We start from the raw sequence: 20269 nt of genomic DNA, 5'->3' as shown, positions 1-20269 counted from the left end.
CCTTAAGGGAAAAGGCTATTGGGAGTTCATTACTAGAGCTGAACAAGAACCAGTTATTCCAATGTTCCAAATCAATAGGAGTTGCAGCCATATAAAGGCTGGCATGAGAGCTAGAAAAGTTATGTACTGGCTGTCTATCAGTAATTTAGATTCTATGATTGTGCATATTCAGGATGCAAGCACGCCGAAGGAGGCGTGGGATACTTTGACAAAAATGTATAGCACAAATACGCAAGCCAGGAAAATGCAGCTCAAGCAGGAGTTGCATAATGTGCAGAGAGAAAATATGAGCATCAATAACTACCACATGAAGGTGAAGAAGATTGCAGATGCACTTGCTTCTATTGGGTCGCTAGTGGAAGATGATGATTTAGTTTCTGTGACCTCGAATGGTCTAGGAAAGGATTATGCACAATTCTAGACATCCATTGCCATCTGTGAGAGTTTTCCTGATTTTGAGGAGTTGATTGCTCTTCTAATTTTTGAAGAGTAGAGAAATGGTGGTGCATCTTCTTTAGGAGGAACTACAAAAGAAGCTGTCTTCTACTCAAATGCTAGAAGAGGTAGAGGCAGAGGTAGAGCAGGCCAATTTGGAGGTCGTGGCTGAAATTAGAATATGCAGCAAATTCAAGAAAACCAGTCCTATGGAGGAGGACGTGGTAACTTTAGAGGCAAGGGGATCCAAAGAGGTCGTGGTGAATGGCAAAGAGGCCAAAATGCAAACAGCAATGTTGAATGCTACTACTGTGGTAAAATGGGTCATATGACTAAAGACTACTATAAAAAGTAGAATGACATCATGACTGGAAAATTGAAGCAAGGCAATTATGCATCCTCTAGTAGACAGGGTGATGATAGAAATGAGCATCTATTTATGGTGCAGCACATGACCAATTTTGTGACAAGTGCCAAAGAAAGCAATGATGTGTGGTATGTTGACTCAGGTGCATCAAACCACATGACGGGTCATGCAGAATGGATGCAGGATGCAAGGAAAATGGAAAGACCAGGATTTGTGGAGACTGGTGATGATACTGCACATCCTATTGTGTAGATTGGAAAAATTCCTTTGTCTATGAGGATGGGAAAAAGAAATATCTGTCTGATGTATTTCATGTCCCGAATATCACCAAGAACCTGTCTGATGTATTTCATGTCTCGAAAAAGAAATACCTGTTTGATGTATTTCATGTCTCGAATGTCTGGTTTCTGTTCCCCCCTCATGCGCGTGGAACCCCCCTCCCCCATGCCGGGGTCATTGTTTGCTTGGGTGTAGCCATTTTTGGTTCGGTTCAGGGACTTTTTTGTATATGGGTATCTTGGATGACCCATAACTTATGCGTTGCTCAATGAAATTCTACAAACTTTGTCTTCAACTTGTAATACACATTCCAACTTGAACATGAGAGCAAACAATTATGGAATAAGAATTTGGAATGAGCAAATGGACTATGAGATGTAGTTGGCTTATGAGAATAGAACGTGGAAAGGTCTCCTCCGCTACTATCATGGAAGTAACACATTGATGTTGTAATTAAGAAGACTATCAATTGATACAGGACCTGCAACATTGACAGCACTATGGTATGAGCCAAGGGGTAGGAAAGAGAATCGGGGTAGCAATACACTGTTTACTGGTTGTGTGAAAAAGGAATGGGTACCAAACCATGAAGCAGTTTCAGAGCTTTGCACAGAGACAATCATAGTATCCTAGAAATTAAGGTCAAATTAAACAAAGAAGCACATGGGGCATGATGTAGAAGAAAAAATAAGAATACCGCTACCAATTCTTTTGCACATTACGGAGTTTTTAAAGATGCTCGCTAAGGAGGAAGTAGAAGGAGATAGCGCAAATGAAGAATGCCCATGACAATACCATTCAAGCATCAATAAAGACTCGAGATGATGGTGGGCTGACAAGAGTGGTAGAAAGGACAGCACCCAAGCAACAAGTGACAATGAATCAGGCATTCAAACAAGCAAATGTCAGGATTACCCATTTGTACTTAACACATTGTAAAGGTAGAATTGAGTTATTGAAAAGGTTGCATGTCAGACTCCTTTGTACAAAGACTCATCGAGAGAAATATTTCTTGTAAAAATATGACAATGTAAAATTTCAAGCATAGCTATTGTTATTTTTAGAGCACACAAGAGTCTTCCATGTCTCTTGTCTATTTAACCTTAAAAATTTTTGAAACTTCAAGAATGTTATAGTTCTCTACATTAAATATTAAGTGCACTCTTTTGGATTAACTTATATTAATATTGATCCTTCATGGATTTAAATTAATAACTCATGATTTTTTAAAAATATGAATGGAATTGTTGAAAACAAGAAGTAGAAAAGTAGGATTTAATCGAGGTTTTAAAATTATTAGTAGTGCACCATTATAGAGACAGATTGTGAAATTTATTATATGGAAATGACAGTGCCAAAAAGTGAACTTTTGATTCTCAAATGAGATTTTCATAAAGTAAAATTTTCATTTGGTAAGGATTTTTGGGATTAGTCCAAAAGTAGACATATGAGTCCAAAATTCATGAAATATGTGTTTAACTCAAAACTTGTAGTGGGCAGAGAATCAAACACCTTCCTGACACAAGGGTAAGTTGATAGCAACAAGCAGAGGGTTGAAGGCATCCCAAGGTGGAGTTGTCTATACTCACATTTGCTTAAAATGCTTGCTTGCATAAAACCACACTGAATATCAATTCTTGTATTATGTCAATTTACAATTCACAACATGTCAATGATGTAGCTCTTGCCACTAATCACTCCATGCTAAGCTAATTCAACTGAAAACTCGCTAGGATGCCAAAAAACTCCAAGATAATAAAAGAGAGTCTCACAATTGAGCCCTATTCTCGAATCTTTCACAACCGACTCATATATGATTGGGTCAGCAAAAATAAGGATAATGGTGCATGATTGTTACCAATGGCTACTCCCAAGCATTTCATTGTTCTTGTGCTTGCTTGATCATGTTGGCTACTGGAACGTGGGTGACTATTCCTTTTCTAGTTCTTTCTATCAACAAATACACAAGGGCGCCAACACTTCTTGGTCGAATGGTGCAGCCATGTACGCTAAGAAGAATTCTTGCCAAGGAAGACTTATCTACATGTATTCGTAGCCCTCCTATTCCAATGAATATCTAATAAGAAAATGTCATGGAGATAAAAGCACCTACAATGAGAAATGAGGCTACCTATACTGCAGTGGGCTAGAGAACTTTGGAAGGGCTCCTCCCATGTGCCTAAAGAACAATACACTTGTGAAGAGAGTGGGAGAGAAGGAAGGAGTATCACTTGCAGCTTTCTCACATACACAATGGGGGAATATACACAAAGGTGGAGGCTGAAAATAGTTTTCCTCTTCTTAGTTGTGAAAGCTAAAAGAACTCTAAGTACAAAAGAATAGGTGAACCCTATATGTGGGTCTCAAACCAAACTCAGCTAACTAAGGTGGTATACTAACTGAGCCACTAACTAGAGTACATAAAGATAGCTGTCATCCAGCTATTATTCATGGGCGGTGTACCAACCGCATCTGTAGCTAACAAGTCGGTGACATAAATGCACAACGGTCACCCTGGCATATCATGAGTGGAGCTCGATATCTCAACACTCCCCCTCGAGCTCAATCCCAATTCTTGCACACCAAGCAGGTCTCTGAACTTGCACAGCTTCTTTGCACCCAATGCCTTCATGAATATGTCAGCTACATGATCCTCTATGCTAACATAAACTAGATCAATAAAACCTACTAGAATCTTCTCTCGCACATAGTGATAATGCACCTCAATGTGCTTTGTTCTAGCATGATAGACTGGGTTATTTGCCAAGTGTATACTGCTCATGTTGTCACAATAAATGACAACTGGCCCATCTGTAGACTGATGCATATCATAAAGTAGCTTATGCAACCAAGCTACCTCACATGCAGCCATTGCTACACCCCTGTACTTAGCCTCTGTTCTCGAAAGGCAACTATAGGCTGTTTCTTGCTGCTCCAAGTGACTATAGCACTCCCAAAAGAGAACATATATCCACTTGTAGATCTTCTATAAAAAATACTACCAGCCCAATCAGCATTAGTGTATCCATGCAACTATATCTAAATCCCAGTCTCATAAAATAGTCCATACTGTAATGTGGACTTCACATACCTCAGTATGCATCTAGCTGCATCCAAATGCATTTTCCTTGGAGCCTGCATAAACTGACTAACCAACCCAACAGCATAGCTCAAATCTGGCCTGGTAATAGTCATATAAATCAAACTTCCTACTATGCGTCTGTACATAGTAGGGTCTTCCAGAAGCTCACCTGCACCTGCACCTGCACCTGCACTCAACTTCACATTCTGCTCCAAAGGAACTAAAATAGTCTTACAGCCTATTATCCCATATTTAGATAGCATGTCCAATCCATAGTGCCTCTGCAAGAGCCATATCCCACTTGTGGATCTAATCACCTCAATGCCCAAGAAGTAACACAGCTCTCCCAAGTCCTTCATCTCAAACTTCTGCTTCAATAGCATTTTCATGTGAAGGATATCTTCATCACTATCACCTATGATGATCAAATCATCAACATAAATGAGAAGCAGCATAATGCCTTTCTCTATTTTTCTCACATAAAGTGAGAAATTTGCCTTGGAAATCTGAAAGCCAATAGTGACAAGATACTATCCCATCTTGTCAGACCATGCTCTTGGTGCTTACTTCAAGCCATACAAGGCTTTCTTCAACCTGCAAACAAACTCAGGATGAACAGCATGAACATAACCTGGTGGCTACTCCATAAAGACCTCTTCTTGCAAATCACCATGCAAGAAAGCATTCTTTACATCCATCTGATGTAAAGACGATCCCTTTGATGCAGCCATACAATGACTGCTCTTACGGTTGCCATCCTTGTAACTAGACTGAATGTTTCTTCATAATCAATGCCATATGTCTGTGCATACCCCTTGACAAGTAATCTTGCCTTGTATCTGTTCATAGAACCATATGCATTGTGCTTCACCTTATAAACCCACTTGCAGCCAATTGCATTCTTGTCTTTAGGCAAAGGCACCAATTCCCATGTAGCATTTGCTTCCAAGGCATCCATTTCTTCATCCATGGCTTTCTCCCATTTTTCTTTTCCCATGGCTTGCTCAAAAGAAGTGGGTTCTAGTTCATGTATCACTTTGACCATAGAGGCATAGTGAATGGCTAAAAATCCATCATATTTCAGCCTATCCATAGAATACCTAGTTCTGGTACACCTGTGCAAAATAGGCTCACTACCAAGTGCTCTCAAAACATCCCTTGTCTTCCTTACTCTAGGTGTAACAATAGAAGGAATACCCAACTCGTCATCAAGGCTCTGTTGTGAGCCAGTGGATTCACCATCTACATAAGAGTGACATGCATTCACATCAACCATGGGCTGATCTACTTTCTCTTTTCCTTTTCGTGATACTTGCATACCACTATCTACATTGCTTTGAGGAGATCCTCCTGATCTCAATCTGCCTGTCCATGGCAGAGTATGTGAACCACTACTAGAGGACACTACATGTCCACTAATAATTTGTGATTGTTGCTGTAAATTCTATGCAACATTACCATTTTGTGCATCTACATCATCAATCACATTTATTGGTTTATACTAGCTACTCATCTCATCAAAAACAACATCTCTACTCACTATAAACTTATGATAGAAGGGTTATAGCATCTATACACTTTCTGCTGTAGAGAATACCAATAAAGATGCACTTCTCAACTTTTGGATCCAACTTGGATCTCAACTCATCTGGCACATGAAGATAGGCAATGCAACCAAAAACTTTCAAATGAGAAATATCTGGTTTCTACCAGTATACCTCTCCTCTGGCGTCATGCCATGTATTGCTGCAGTGGGAGTCCTGTTCATTATGTAGACTGCTATAGCAACTGCTTCAGCCCAATAATAATCTAGCAGGTCTTTTTCATTGAACATGGCATGAGATACCTCTCCAATATGTCTGTTTCTCCTTTCTGCAAGTCCATTTTGTTGTGGGCTATGACTGCATGAATATTGCTGCTTTATGCCATGCTCCTGCAGGAAACTTGGAAACTCATTTGAGAGGTACTCTCCCCATCCATCTGACCTTAGGCTTTTTATTTGCAGGCTTGTTTCTTTTTCAACCATAGCTTTAAAAGCTTTGAAATGCCCAAACACTTCACTTTTCTTTTTCATAAAATACACCCAAGCTTTTCTGCTATAGTCATCAATAAAAGTGACAAAATAATGATAGCCTCTAATAGATGTAGCTTTAGTAGTCCACACATTAGAGTGGATTAATTCCAATGGCCTCTTACTCTCTTGAACATATCTAGGAAATGGTTTCCTTGCCTATTTTCCAAATTGACAGGCTTCACATACCTTATGTATTTTTGCAACCTTGAACTTAGGCCATCCTGCAACAATATTTTCGGCCTGCATTAATTTAAGTCACTGTACATTAACATGACCAATGCGTTTATGCCATATATCAATATCTGCAACTACACTGGTCCCATGTGCGAACATTGCTGCACTCAATTTAGGCATGTCCGCATCCAATGTAAACATCCTGTACTTCTTCTTCTCTTTTGCTATTAAGCGACCTTTAGTCTTCATATCCTCAACAAAGCATCCATAAGGATTAAATCTGACCTGCAAGCCCTGCTCAACCATTTGACCAACAGAAACCAGATTCTTGGTGATATTCGAGACATGAAAGACATCAGACAGGTATTTCTTTTTTTCATCCTGCATAGACAAAGGAATTTTACTAATCTGCATAATAAGATGTGCAGTATCATCACCAGTCTCCACAAATCCTGGTCTTTCCATTTTCCTTGCATCCTGCATCCATTCTGCATGACGTGTCATGTGGTTTGATGCATCTGATTCAACATACCACAGATCATTGCTTTCTTCTGCACTTGTCATAGAATTGTAGAATTGGTCATGTGCTGCACCATAAACAGATGCTCATTTCTGTCATCACCCTATCTACTAGAGGATGCATAATTGCCTTGCTGCAATTTTCTAGTCATGATGTCATTCTACTTTTTATAGCAGTCTTTAACCATATGACCCATTTTACCACAGTAGTAGCATTCAACATTGTTGTTTGCATTTTGGCCTCTCTGCCATCCACCATGACCTCTTTGGCTCCCCCTACCTCTAAAGTTACCATGTCCTCCTCCATAGGACTGGTTTTCTTGAATTTGCTACATATTCTGATTTCTACCATGGCCTCCAAATCGGCCTGCTCTACCTCTGCCTCTACCTCTTCCAGCATTTGAGTAGAAGACAACTTCTTTTAAAGTTCCTCCTGAAGAAGATGCACCACCATTTCTCTACTCTTCAAAAATTAGAAGAGCAATCAACTCCTCAAAATCAAGAAAATTCTCACGAACGGCAATAGATGTCCGGAATTGTGCATAATCCTTTCCTAAACCATTTACGGTCACAGAAACTAAATCATCATCTTCCACTGGCAACCCAATAGAAGCAAGTGCATCTGCAATTTTCTTCACCTTCATGTGGTAGTCATTGATGCTGATATTTTCTCTCTGCACATTATGCAACTCCTGCTTGAGCTGCATTTTCCTGGCTTGCGTATTTGTGCTATACATTTTTGTCAAAGTATCCCATGCCTCCTTCGGCGTGCTTGCATCCTGAATATGCACAATCATAGAATCTGAAATACTGATAGATAGCCGATACATAAATTTTCTGGCTCTCTCATGCCAGCCTTTAAATGCCTGCAACTCCTGTTGATTGGGAACATTAGGAATAACTGGTTCTTGTTCAGCTCCAGTAATGAACTCCCAATAGCCTTTTCCCTTAAGGAAATTCATCATTCTAAACTTCCATGCTTGGAAGTTGTTCTTGTCAAGCTTTTCAGTGACAATATGTGAAAGAGCATTAGACGCCATTACAAAACACTGCAAAATATTCTGTCACTGCAAAAAACACAACTTTCGCCTCACAAGGGCAAATCTGCAAAACTGATGAGAGTGGTATTTGACCACACAGTCACTTCCTAGTGACGATTATGCATCAACAGGCAATAAGAATGATTTTGTCACTCCCAATATCTCTGTGCACAAGCATACGATGTAATTTTTGTGATAACTTTTCACCGACCTGCAGAACAGTGGTCGCACAACAAAAACAGGCCACTTTCCTGAGTGCCTATGGAAAACTTCCGCCACCGAGCCCCGAAATGGCCTCGAATTAAAAAAATAATTTCACCATGGGTGTCACCCTGTCCCGTAGCATATATTGCCCTCTCGCCACACCGCGAAGGGCGTCCCAATCTGAGACAGTGCACTCTTGCACTTTCTAGATGCACTACCTGCAGAGATTTGCTCCCAAACTAGGAAAAAAAGGAAAGCAACACTGATCCTCTTACTAGGACACCGCGAACTTGGTTTGCTTTCTTGAGCTCCTTATGACGAATTGAGCTTTGATACCATGTGAAGAGAGTGGGAGAGAAGGAAAGAGTCTCACTTGCAGCTTTCTCACATACACAATGGGGGAATATACACAAAGGTGGAGGCTGAAAATAGTTTTCCTCTTCTTAGTTGTGAAAGCCAAAAGAACTCTAAGTACAAAAGAATAGGTGAACCCTATATGTGGGTCTCAAAGCAAACTCAGCTAACTAAGGTGGCATACTAACTGAGCCACTAACTAGAGTACATAAAGATAGCTATCATCCAGCTATTATTCATGGGCAGTGTACCAACCGCATCTGCAACTAACAAGTCGATGACATAAATGCACAATAGTCACCCTGGCATATCACGAGTGGAGCTCGATATCTCAACAATACCTCCTAAGATGACCAAACTACAACCCTAGATGCATGATTCCGCACACCTTTATACATTGGGCAAGATGTTGCATTTTCACTCCAAGGCCATACCTTCAAATGTGTGATCGTGGAGTTCATTAACTAACGAGATGGCTAAGTGCCCAAGAACTATGGTAGAGAATCCATGGCCATATGTGATAGTCGAGAGATTTGAGGCAACTAATTTTGTTGGGCTGGTGGGGTGTGGCATTAGTATTGGAACCCAAGCTCACAAACGTGATGATGATGCTGTGGGAGAGGAAATTTTTAGGGGCACATGAGATAGAAATTCCTTATCCCACACCATTTCATCCTTTATCTGATGAGGACCTTAACCTATGGCAAGTAAACCATAATTTTCTGCACGGCATGCAACATTCATGTTTGTTTACACTTTCAAGTTCATTCATGTTTGTTTACACTTGAGACCCACTTTAGAGTACATGATAATGTAACTGGAATCCCTTTCCTTGTGATAATAAAAAATTCTAAGATGTAGTGGTTAGTAAGCTTCTTGGGCTCAGCACCCAGGTTGTTGTCCTAGCGGCATTCCCACAAACTCCAAAAAGTTCTGTGGAAGCCAGTGCAAGCAAAATAAGAGCAAGTGCATGCCTCAATAGGGCAACACCTTGTGAGAGTGATCCAGAGATAATGATGTTCAAAGTTGCAACCTCTATCTTCTTCCTACAACTCGACGGAGAATCACCCACTAGGAAGAGTGTCTTCAACAACACAATCGTAGGCTGCCTTCTAGTGACGTTCTCCAGTCAACCAGTGCATGAGTAGTATGTGAGATATTTTTCAAGGGATTGGAGGCCTTATGGGTGATAAGAGCACGGCCACATGCTAGCCTCAAAAGTAAAAAAGTAGCTACCCCTCCTCTAAAGATATGAAATGTGATCTATGGGATTTTGTCCACATTCTCCTATAGCTACAAGCTGAGTTGTGTAGGAGAACATCTTTTGGCCTTCTTTGCTCAGCACACTGGTTGGAGCAACTCTCACACAAGGAAAAATGTTAGTGGAGAATGACACCTATTTAGATTTCACCATGGGTAGCTTTGGAGTCCACCCAATCATCCCATCAGTGATTTGGCTGGTGAATGGAGGGGGCTTTTTGGCACCACCATTGAGCCTCTATACCTTCATTCCACAGCTAGGTGGAGTATGAGGCAGCTCATGTAGATTTGGCACCTCTTATTAAAGTGGTGGACGTCGAATTTTGGTAGGCTCCATTGTTTACATGTGGCCAAGAATTTCCCACATTGAGACATTTAGATTTCCTCTGTTCCCATGGTACATGTGGCCATGCTCTTATATCAAAGGCAAAGGTGATAGAGGGAAGGGTGATTGTGGTGGAGGAGCTGAGCAACATCTTCAGAGGAGAAGGTGAGGTAGATGCAGGAAACAGTGTGGGAGGAGATCATGCCTTACCTAGTGTGCAAGAAGCTTGGAGCCACAACCATTTTTTAAAATGCCATGGATTTTTCTTTTCACATGTTCTTCAACCAACTCTCTCAAACTCCTGATCTCCAACCCCACTTCCTTAACTTTTCTTACTCAAGGAAATCTTGCTCTCACTCTACACCCAAGGAATTAGGCTCACATGAAATATTTAGGAAGAGGACCCTAACGTGAGGCATCCTAAACACCCTCACTTCAGGCATTTCATGCATTCTTCCACTTGAGCTAGCTACCTCATTTGATTCCCTTGAGAAGATCACATGCATAGGCCATAGGTGGTTGACTTCTCGTAGTTGGCCTCCATCAAGCTTTACCTTCTTTTTTTGACCTAGCACACTTGGGACTAAATTCCTTAGTATTTCTCAAGAAGATGTGTGACAATTAGTTCTACATCCTTTGGCCCTACTTCTTCCCATAGATCCGATGGATTACAAGATGAACTTTAGGGGAGGCATCTTGCTTCCATAAATGTTTTATACATTCTTATTCTTGTATGTTGCAAAAGTTGAATGAGCTTTTAATGATCTAATACCTCATCAAGTTTGCCAATTGACAAGTGTGTCTACCAACAAGTGTGGGGTTTAAAGGTCACTGTGCCTTTACCTCGGTTATGTACAATACTCAAACACATATATAAATGAATGAAAAAGAAGATTAGGGTGTTCTGCACCCACCAAAACTTGTGTGGCTCTCTATTTCTCTCTCTCCCTCTTCTGTTCTTGCTTCCATTGAGAGCACTCTCAACTGGTATCAGAGCCCGGGTGATCTAGTTGAGCGTGGGTGAATGCTTGAAGCTCAGCAGCTCTATGGGAGGAAAGAGAAGCTCTATGGGAAGCTTTGTGGGTGACTTTACTTGCATCCGAGTGTGTAGAGACCTTGGAGGAACCTTTGGAAAAGTCACTTTGGTTTTGCGAAGTGGTTTTGAGAGCCTGTTAAGTGTTTTCAAAGAAAAAGTCGTTTTTTGAGCTTTTCCCTGTTCCATTCGATGATAGAGACTCCGTATTGACTTGTAGAGGCAACTATTGCTTGCTTTTGGTGTCCACTTCGCTTTAGAAGCTTGGAAACACCTTCATTCTTGAATCTGGGATCATTTCATTGGATTTCTGACTCACTGTGTCAGTTTCTACGTTTTTCTGCCCAGGTGTTGGAACTCAAGTTTGGAGCAATCATTTGCAGATCTGTCAGTTCTGGTGGACTCAGGAGTCCTAAAACTTTTATGTTGCTCATCACTCGCACTCTGGTGGAGTTTACAAACAGCTCTATTTCCAAAAACGTTTTTCAGTCCGTGTGTTGGACCCAGTGATTGAGACCACGGTTTCCAAAACCATCTATTCCATTGCATTCTGAACGCCCAAAAACCCCTACCTATCAGTTCTTACGTGATTCGGTGGAGGATTTTCAGAGTTATAGATCTCTGTGTATTCGATTTCGTCTCTCTATTATGCATTTTTCATTCTAAGGTTTTGAAACCTTAGATTTATGCCACATGGTAGTGGATAAGTGTTGACTCCCATTTCTCACTCATCGGTTGGGATTTTGGAGTTCCGGTAGAAGAGAGATATTTGCAGATTTTCTTTTGAGTCAGATTATGCAATGGCGCCCATGTTTTGAGGCATCTCAGGTTCTATTTTTAGTAGCGGTCATTACCGTGGGACACATTTTCTTGAGCATACCTTATGCAGATCACTCTGGTTGCAGTTTGAGTAGTGTGTGCTCATTCGTGGTGTGCATTGTGACATTTGAATTAAAATTCTACATGAACTCTTTGGAAAATATGATTTAAAAGACTTTTTGGGAGAAAAAACATTATAAAAAAAAACCCTATAGTAGACTGTATTCTTGACTTATCTACTCTGTGACTTTGTAATTATATTTTATGGGTTTGCAATTCTTATTTGGAGTTGACATTGTACGCTTAATTATATGCAAATACTCTCAAATGTAGATATTGTATGCTCAAACATACTGATCAAATCCAAAAACCATATCTTACTTCAAATACTCAACAATGAAATTCAATAATATTGTCTGATATCAACAATTTACTCAACATGACAAAGCGGAAAGGATTACAAATAAAGATGCCATCATCATTAGGATCTCCATTCCATTATATCATATAGTACAAGAACGTCCTTTACAATAAGCAGCAAAATGTTGACTTGACTTTATATTTGCAAAATCTTCTCTTTCAAAATGTTCTAGGATATCCTTCTCAGAGGAGCCCATTTCCAAACTCTATGCACATGAGCTTATACAAAGCATATCATGCAACACCTATTTCATTAATTTTGGACTAGTGCATTGTCCAAATTCATTTTGTGAGATAATTTTGGATAAAGCATTTCAAAAAAAGAGGCTCTTATAAAACAAAACTTTGAGTCAAAAAGTAAGATTTTAAAAAGCAAATTAGAAAAAATGACGTGACATGTTATTAAAACTAGAGTACATTAAAAAAAGAGAACTTCATGTACGGGGCGGGGCTGGGGCAGATTCCCCTAGAGGGGGGGAAGGGGAAGGGGAAGGGGGGGGGCTGGCGGCCACAGCCGCCAGCAGGGGGAAGGGGGGCGGGGGGAAAGGGGGGTGGGGGCTGGCAGCCACGGCCGCTAGACCCCCTGGAGGGGGGGAAGGGGGGATGGGGGGGTGGAGGGGGGGAAGGGGGGCAGGGGGGTTAGTGGGGGGGGAAGGGGGGAGGGGGGGAAGGGGCAGGGGGGCTGGCGGCCACGGCCGCTAGTAGGGGGAAGGGGGGGGGGAAGGGGGGGCTGGCGGCCACACTCGCCAGCAGGGGGAAGGGGGGAGGGGGGGCGGGGGGCTGGCGGGGGGGAAGGGGGGCGGGGAGGATTATAGCTCTTCTTCATTAACCATTTTTGTAGATGTGTGAAATCGGTGACTCTATCTCCTATGCCATTGAGGTTTTCCATTTTGATTCCTCATCAAAGATTACATCTCTGGAGATAATGACCTTTTGGTTGATGGGATCATACAACTTGTATGCTTTGATTTCTTCACTATAGCCCACCATGATGCATTTACATGACTTTGCATCCAATTTCTTGCGATGATCGTCATGTATGTGGGCATATGTTATGTAACCAAATATGCAGAGATGCCCAATGTGTGGCTTGTGTCCAGTGAATGCTTCATAAGGTGTCATACCTTGTATTGGTTCGGTAGGAAGCCGATTAAGCAAATAGTTTGCAGTGGCTATTGCTTCTTCCCAATATTGATTTAGAAGATGCTTCTCACTAAGCATTGTTCTAGTACTGTCTACTAAAGTACCATTCTTCCTTTCATATCTTGCATTCTGCTAAGGAGTATCTGCACAACTGAATTGTCTTCGAATGCCGTGACTTCTGCAAAAGTTCATGAATGCTGAAGACATGTATTCACCTCCTCTGTCTGATCTCATGTCTTTGATCTTTCTGCTTGTCTGGTTTTCTACCATGGCTTTGAATTCTTGAAAACTAAAAAACACTTTAAATTTCTCTTTTAGAAAGTAGACCCAACAATATCTATTGTAGTCATCGATGAAAGTCAAGTAGTAAAGTGAATCATTGATGTTGCGGGTCTTTGTTATGACCATATCTCTTGTGCCATTTTGTAGATAGTGGCATCTGTTGTGGTTGAGCTAGCATGGCATGCATATCTGGTACTGTAGCTAGCACTCTGAACAAGCGTCCTTCCTTGACTCCTTTTCCTACTAGCTGAAATCTTCTGGATTTGTCTTTGATAGTGCATTCATCTCCATCGAAGATGACTCAATAGTTGTGTTCCATAATTTGACCTACTGACAAGAGGTTTTTGATGAGCTTTGGAACATAGAGTACATCTTTCACCAATCCTTTTGTACCAATGAAATTGTTCATAGGGATAATGCATGTCCCTTGAACTGGATTTAGTGTATTATCTGCTATGTACATGACATTCTTTTGACCTTCTAATGGTTCCAACTCTGTGAACATTCTTGATGATTTTTCATGTGAGATGATGCACCACTGTTGATGTACCAAGGATCCTATTCTGCTTGGTCGACTTGATAGTAGCTAAAATCCTCTTTTGGATTGCAATCAGTGTCTAGGTACACTATATCAGTTTGTTGCATTTCCTCATTTGCAAGAAACATATTCCCATGTTCATTTACAAAATGACTGTGACTAAAATGTCCACCACGATGATTTCCTCTTCCACAAAAATTCCCTCGATTGCTGTTGGACTGACCACCTTGGTCGTATTGCTTCTTGCAGCAATCTCTTTCATAGTGTCCAAACTTATGACAGTAGTTGCACTGAATGTTTGACATGTTGGTGGATGCATTCCCTCGTCCTTGGAATCTTCCTCAGTTGGAATGATTTCCTCTTTGCTATTGCTAATGTTGCCCAGGATGTGTTGATGCTGATTCTAACTTTGTTGATGACTTTGTTGCTGATGATGACCATTTTGCTGGAATGATCTACATCTGCCTCTACCTTTACTTCTGTCCAAAGCTGTGAATGCCTAATCATTAGAATGGCCTTTGCATGCATGAATGGCTTGCGTCTTGAGTTCTGGGGATTCATAGTCTCTCCTGCTATTGCTGTGAGTTGATTGTTGTAGTCTTTGATTCTGAGTACATAAGCATGACCGATTTCACTACTGTTGTGGAACTCTGGTTGATTTGGTTTCTTAGTGTGAGAATCTTGGAAGTGTTCTTGGACTCATAGAGAGCCGTGAACATATCCCATGTTTCTTTTGATGTCTTGATGGTGTTGAGCTATCCTAGCATGACATCTTGCACATTCTGCTTGATTAGATGATATGCATACTTATCTTTCTTATCCCATTTCGCCTGTGCTTGGGCAATGGCAAAGGTGCAAAAATTGCTGGTGTATCTGGAGATCCTACTGCTGGTGCTGTGATAACAGGTGGAGTAGAGCTACTGCTGGCTAGACCATCCAATGGTCTAGGTGTAGATCCATCAACATACTCCCATTTGTCCTAAAGTACAAGAATGGTCTCCATTTGATATTTCCATGTGCCATAATTGGAGTTGTCTAGCTTAGCAGATGCCTTCAGATTGAGGTTGCTAGTCATAGACATGGTGCAAGAAATGTACTGAAAGTGTCATGAAAATCACTGTCTGAATCAAGTGCAAAACACTGACTGTGGCAAGTAAAATCTGATCTGTCCGTGAAGGTAGAACTGCAATATATAATCCGATCTAAATTACAAGGCTTGTGAAAAATGATGCTAGGAATAGCTAAGAGGCTTTAGAAGGCTGAAATGATATGCACAATGCTGTGAAATAGCCAAATAGGCTTTACAATGATGGCATGTGTGTGTGAAATTGAATCATGTGATATCTACCCACTGATCAGTCGACAATGCCTCTGAACACTCTGAAGTCTGCTCTCACTGAACTGATGAAATTCGAGTTTCGAGTAATGTGGTGATGTGAAATCATATGTGAACGTAGGGACTAACTCCGAGTAGGAACTAGTCAGGAATTTTGGGCATGGCTTAGATTGGCAACTTGGAGACATTCAAAGCGTCTCCTCTATGATGATCTATTCTACTCTGATTTAGATCTATACCAACCGTCGATTGATGAAAGAACATCAAATAATTTCTTTCCTTTGGTTCTTTTTATGTGTTGGGTTAGATGCGTCGATGTAGAGGCTAATGTGCATGTAAGAAGTGGATTTGTTGGCAAGGCTCAAAAGTGAGTAAAACTTGCTTCGAAATGTGTGCATGATGTGATGAGCATGTAGAGCCCAAAAAATTGATCATTTCACCTTTTTGTAGCATCCTCAAATTCGTCCTGGATTAAGAGATATGGCTTGATCTAAGTGGAGGGGCAAAAAAGGGTGAAAATGCATAGTATTGATGTGGCAAGTGGAGTCACATGTAGTGATGATGTGACACTATGCTAAGCAAGAGGTGTGCCAGTGGAGCACTATGGTGATGTGGCAATCAGGACATTGAGGCACAAACAAGGTAGCTCATAGTGCAATTGTGTGCCAAGAGTGCGCTATGCTCTATAGCTCAAGTAAAGAATCCAAAGGAGAGAAGTAGGGCTGATGAGATGGCACAATAGCACTTAATAGTTAATGCACATGACAAGGGTCCCTTGTTTCCTATGCTAAGGGCACCTAGACTTCTTGCAGCTGCTAGTTGATGATGAGGAGTCAAAGCAAGCTGAAGGTTATGCAAATGAAAGTTCTCCATGACCATTAGAGGCCACTGCGGATCCTACAACTAATGATGACATTTACAAAGCAATATATTTCCTAAGGTTCTACAAAAACGTAACACATGGCAATCCAACCTAGATCAACTCAACCAACCCAAGGTTAGCATTGTTAACGTCATCCTTGTAGGTTTTGCAAACTCCTCAGCCATCACTCTAAGCACTACCCCATCGGTAGTTTCAAGTAGAACTTCCATAATTTAATAACATACAAAATGTATTGCATATTTGGGAGGACTTCCATGATGACATGACATCACGTGTCCACCATGTATCTCTTCTTATATCGATGACAACTTCTACTATGGTCCAGAGGAAGATTTGCATGGTTCTTTGTATGTTATTTTATTGCCGATTGCCTCCAATTCTAGCTCTATGCCTTCATCTTGCACACCGACATTCAAGCCACCTCTCCTGAGGGCCCTCCTAGTGCATTCCAATGCATTAGGAGAATGGAGAAGATTTCTTGTTTGGTGCATCCACGGTCCTTGGATACTCCATTTTTTGTGATGACCATGGCATTCTAGATGGTGTGCTTTTGATGGTATACCCACATATAGTGGATGCTAGCACTTCTTCAATGCACCCTTCAATAGATAGTCCAATTTCGACTTATTTCATCGATGGGAAACTGTCCAACCCATCTAACCAGTCTGACTACCCCATCTGCATACTTGGGCCCTGGACCATATCCATCTTTGGTTTTATCTTAGAATGATGTAAACCCCAAGTAGTTCCCCTTTAAGTCATCCTCAAGCCTTGTGATGGTTCTCAAATGAGGCATCCGGTCCCTTGGATGTGTAAAAGTGTTACCAGGTCTTGCCCACCTGACTCTAGTAGGACCATCTCTAGTAATAATACATCATCAGTTGGACCTGCACCAGAGTTAGACATAGAGTTGGAGGTTGGTTGAGTTAGGACATTGGGATGGTATCTTCACATTGGAGTGGTATCTTTGGAGAAGCAACATCATTTATTAGGGCCACCCACTTGTGTAGCGGCAGATGGAAGTAGCCATTGAGGAGAACCTTGGAGTCTCCTCCTATTTGTATACCCAAATTTTATGGATTATTCATAGATGAGCATTAAGTATTATGCATGTTTGAGTTGATGCTTAGATTCAATCCCCCTATTGCATCTCTCTCTCTCTCTCTCTCTCTCTCTCTCTCTCTTTATCTCCCCTCACCACCTCGATATCTTTTTGACAAGGAAGGAAACACCTTCTTGTCAATATCATGTTCATATTTTGGGCATCATAGAGAGTGTACATTTTGTATAGCCAAATTCTAGTGTTCTCTCTCATCCTTAGCACTAAGTGTGTTGAGTATTGGACTATGTGTCCACCTTTAACACTCTATCTCTATCCCTACATCTCATATTTGAAATTATTAGTGAACTAGTGCTATAGATATTATTCTCTTGATAGAAGGACATGAAGAACCCATTCCATTACATCAAGGGTCTTGTAAATAAGTCGCATACAATGCACAAATTTTTTGTCATAGATCTCATTGGAATAATCAATTGCAATATACATCGTGTGACTAGGCTATAGTATGCAAGGTTGAATTTTAAAATGTTATTTATGACTATCTCATCCATAGATACTTAGTTTCATTGACATTATTTTTGAGTTATTTTTTCAATCTCTTAAACAACTTTTTGTTTGCATGGCATCATGTGGTCGGTTTTTTCAACCTATAATGAGTATAAGTACACATATCAAACAAATATGAATGCCTTCTTGAACAAGCTAGAGTACAAGGGAGTACAAATTGATTAGTCCATTGTTGTTGAGGTAATTATTTGACTCGATTCATCTTGAAAAGCTATGTTTGATTCATTTCCAAAGTTACACTAATGTTGCTTGTATTATATGCAACCTATTGTAATAACTAGTGACAAGGAGGGCAATAGTCAGAATGGTAGGAAAGCGAGTAGGGACGAGGGAGCAAGAGTGGGGATAGAAGGAATGGGAATGAAGATGGTAATGGGGGCAATTCTTGTTAAGTTCCCTATTTAACTATGGGCATGATATTTTTGTAACCAATTATACACACCCATCTTGTATGTTACTGATGCATTTTCATATGTACCCGGGCCTATTATGCACCCATTTTTATGTTGTTGGAATGCATTTGTAATAGGCCTATTGTGTGGCCTTTTTAATATGAGACATGCACTTACATTGATAATTTTGTTTACCATCAAATGCTTCTACAAGCTGATCTTAGAAGGGTGGAAGTTTTGTCCATTAAATCTTTAAGAAGTTGAAGTTGGACAACTTCCAAACTTTTTGTGAGCAAAATGTATGCTCTTATACAATTGTAATATTTTGGTGAGCTCTTATACAATTGTAATAGCAAGGAATATTCATAGTGATAAGAGAGATAGAGAATAGATATAACTTAGCAATTATATCGAGTAATTAGAGACAATTTGAAGATTGGAAGAAACGTAGAAAAAACTAGACCTTAAGAGCTCATGCATTAATTGTTAGCTTTTACAATAGAATTGCTTCACTCACACATAGTCTGTCTCTCACATAAAATGATATCTGATAATATAGCTCTCTTTCATGACACTCTCGGTACTCAAAATAGTTTGCAATATTGTAAAACAACCAAATTTTTTTTTTTGTAAAGGACTAGAAGACTGCGGTCACAGACTCAAAACCTTGGCTCACCTCTATGGAGGGTTTTTGCTAGATACAAGATCACGACTGACATCAACTCCTAGACCTAGACTCATGATTTCATGCTACCAGCCAGCTGATATGGTCTGGCTACAAACCCTGAAATCGACTCTCATTGGAGACTCGAGAGTTTGGACAAAAGGAAAGTTCACCAAGTAGAATACACAATTAACATGATTCCTCAAACTCCAACATACACATGGCATAGGAAAAAGGATACTTCAAATTTGATTTTGAGCATTGTTATGCTTGCCCAATTCATCAGATCTAGGATCTTTGAACTTAATTACACATGTCCCAAAATCTCAGACAACCTATAGGTTGTCTCCTTAATAATGGTGTCTAACCTTGATGAATTTCCCTGCTTATCTAGATCTTCTATCTACCTAATGATAGGTCCTCTAATAGATCCTAGATCCAAAGTAGATGATATGCCCTTCCTTATGGCTATGCATCCATGTCAGGTCTTCCATGATGATTCCAAATATTGGAATCAACTATTGTAGGAGAGAAAGGATTAGACACATAATATGGACGTCCACCATGCAAGCCAAAATAAGGGAGATAACAAATAAGGGCCATAGATATCTTTTATTAATAATATCCTTGTTGGTGCACACCAATTTCTAGAGCAAACGAATTCTTATGTGATGCACACCAATTTCTAGAGCAAACAAATTCAATGGTGATACAGGCCATGTCAATTATGGAAAGTTGCAATATGTGCGAGCTAACATATTTTTATAGATTTAGTGATAATTTTATATAAATGGATGGCACAATTGTAGTGAGGCATACGACACCACTTTTAAGGTTAGGATAAATGTGTATTAGGTTGCATGATCATTATACTTTTTAGGCAAGCATTTTCATGAGGAGGATCAAAAAGATGAGCAAGAAATTCTCTAGAAGTTGGTGATTGTAGTTAAGAAACCAACGTGGGTGTGCACCATGGTTAGAGCCAAGAGAAACCCATATCAATTTATCACACCATT

This window comes from Dipteris shenzhenensis, chromosome 22, assembly GCF_047967505.1.
Source record: "Dipteris shenzhenensis isolate YYH24624 ecotype China chromosome 22, Dip_SZ_1.0, whole genome shotgun sequence".
Taxonomy (NCBI): domain Eukaryota; kingdom Viridiplantae; phylum Streptophyta; class Polypodiopsida; order Gleicheniales; family Dipteridaceae; genus Dipteris; species Dipteris shenzhenensis.
This window is presented reverse-complemented; position numbering follows the sequence as displayed.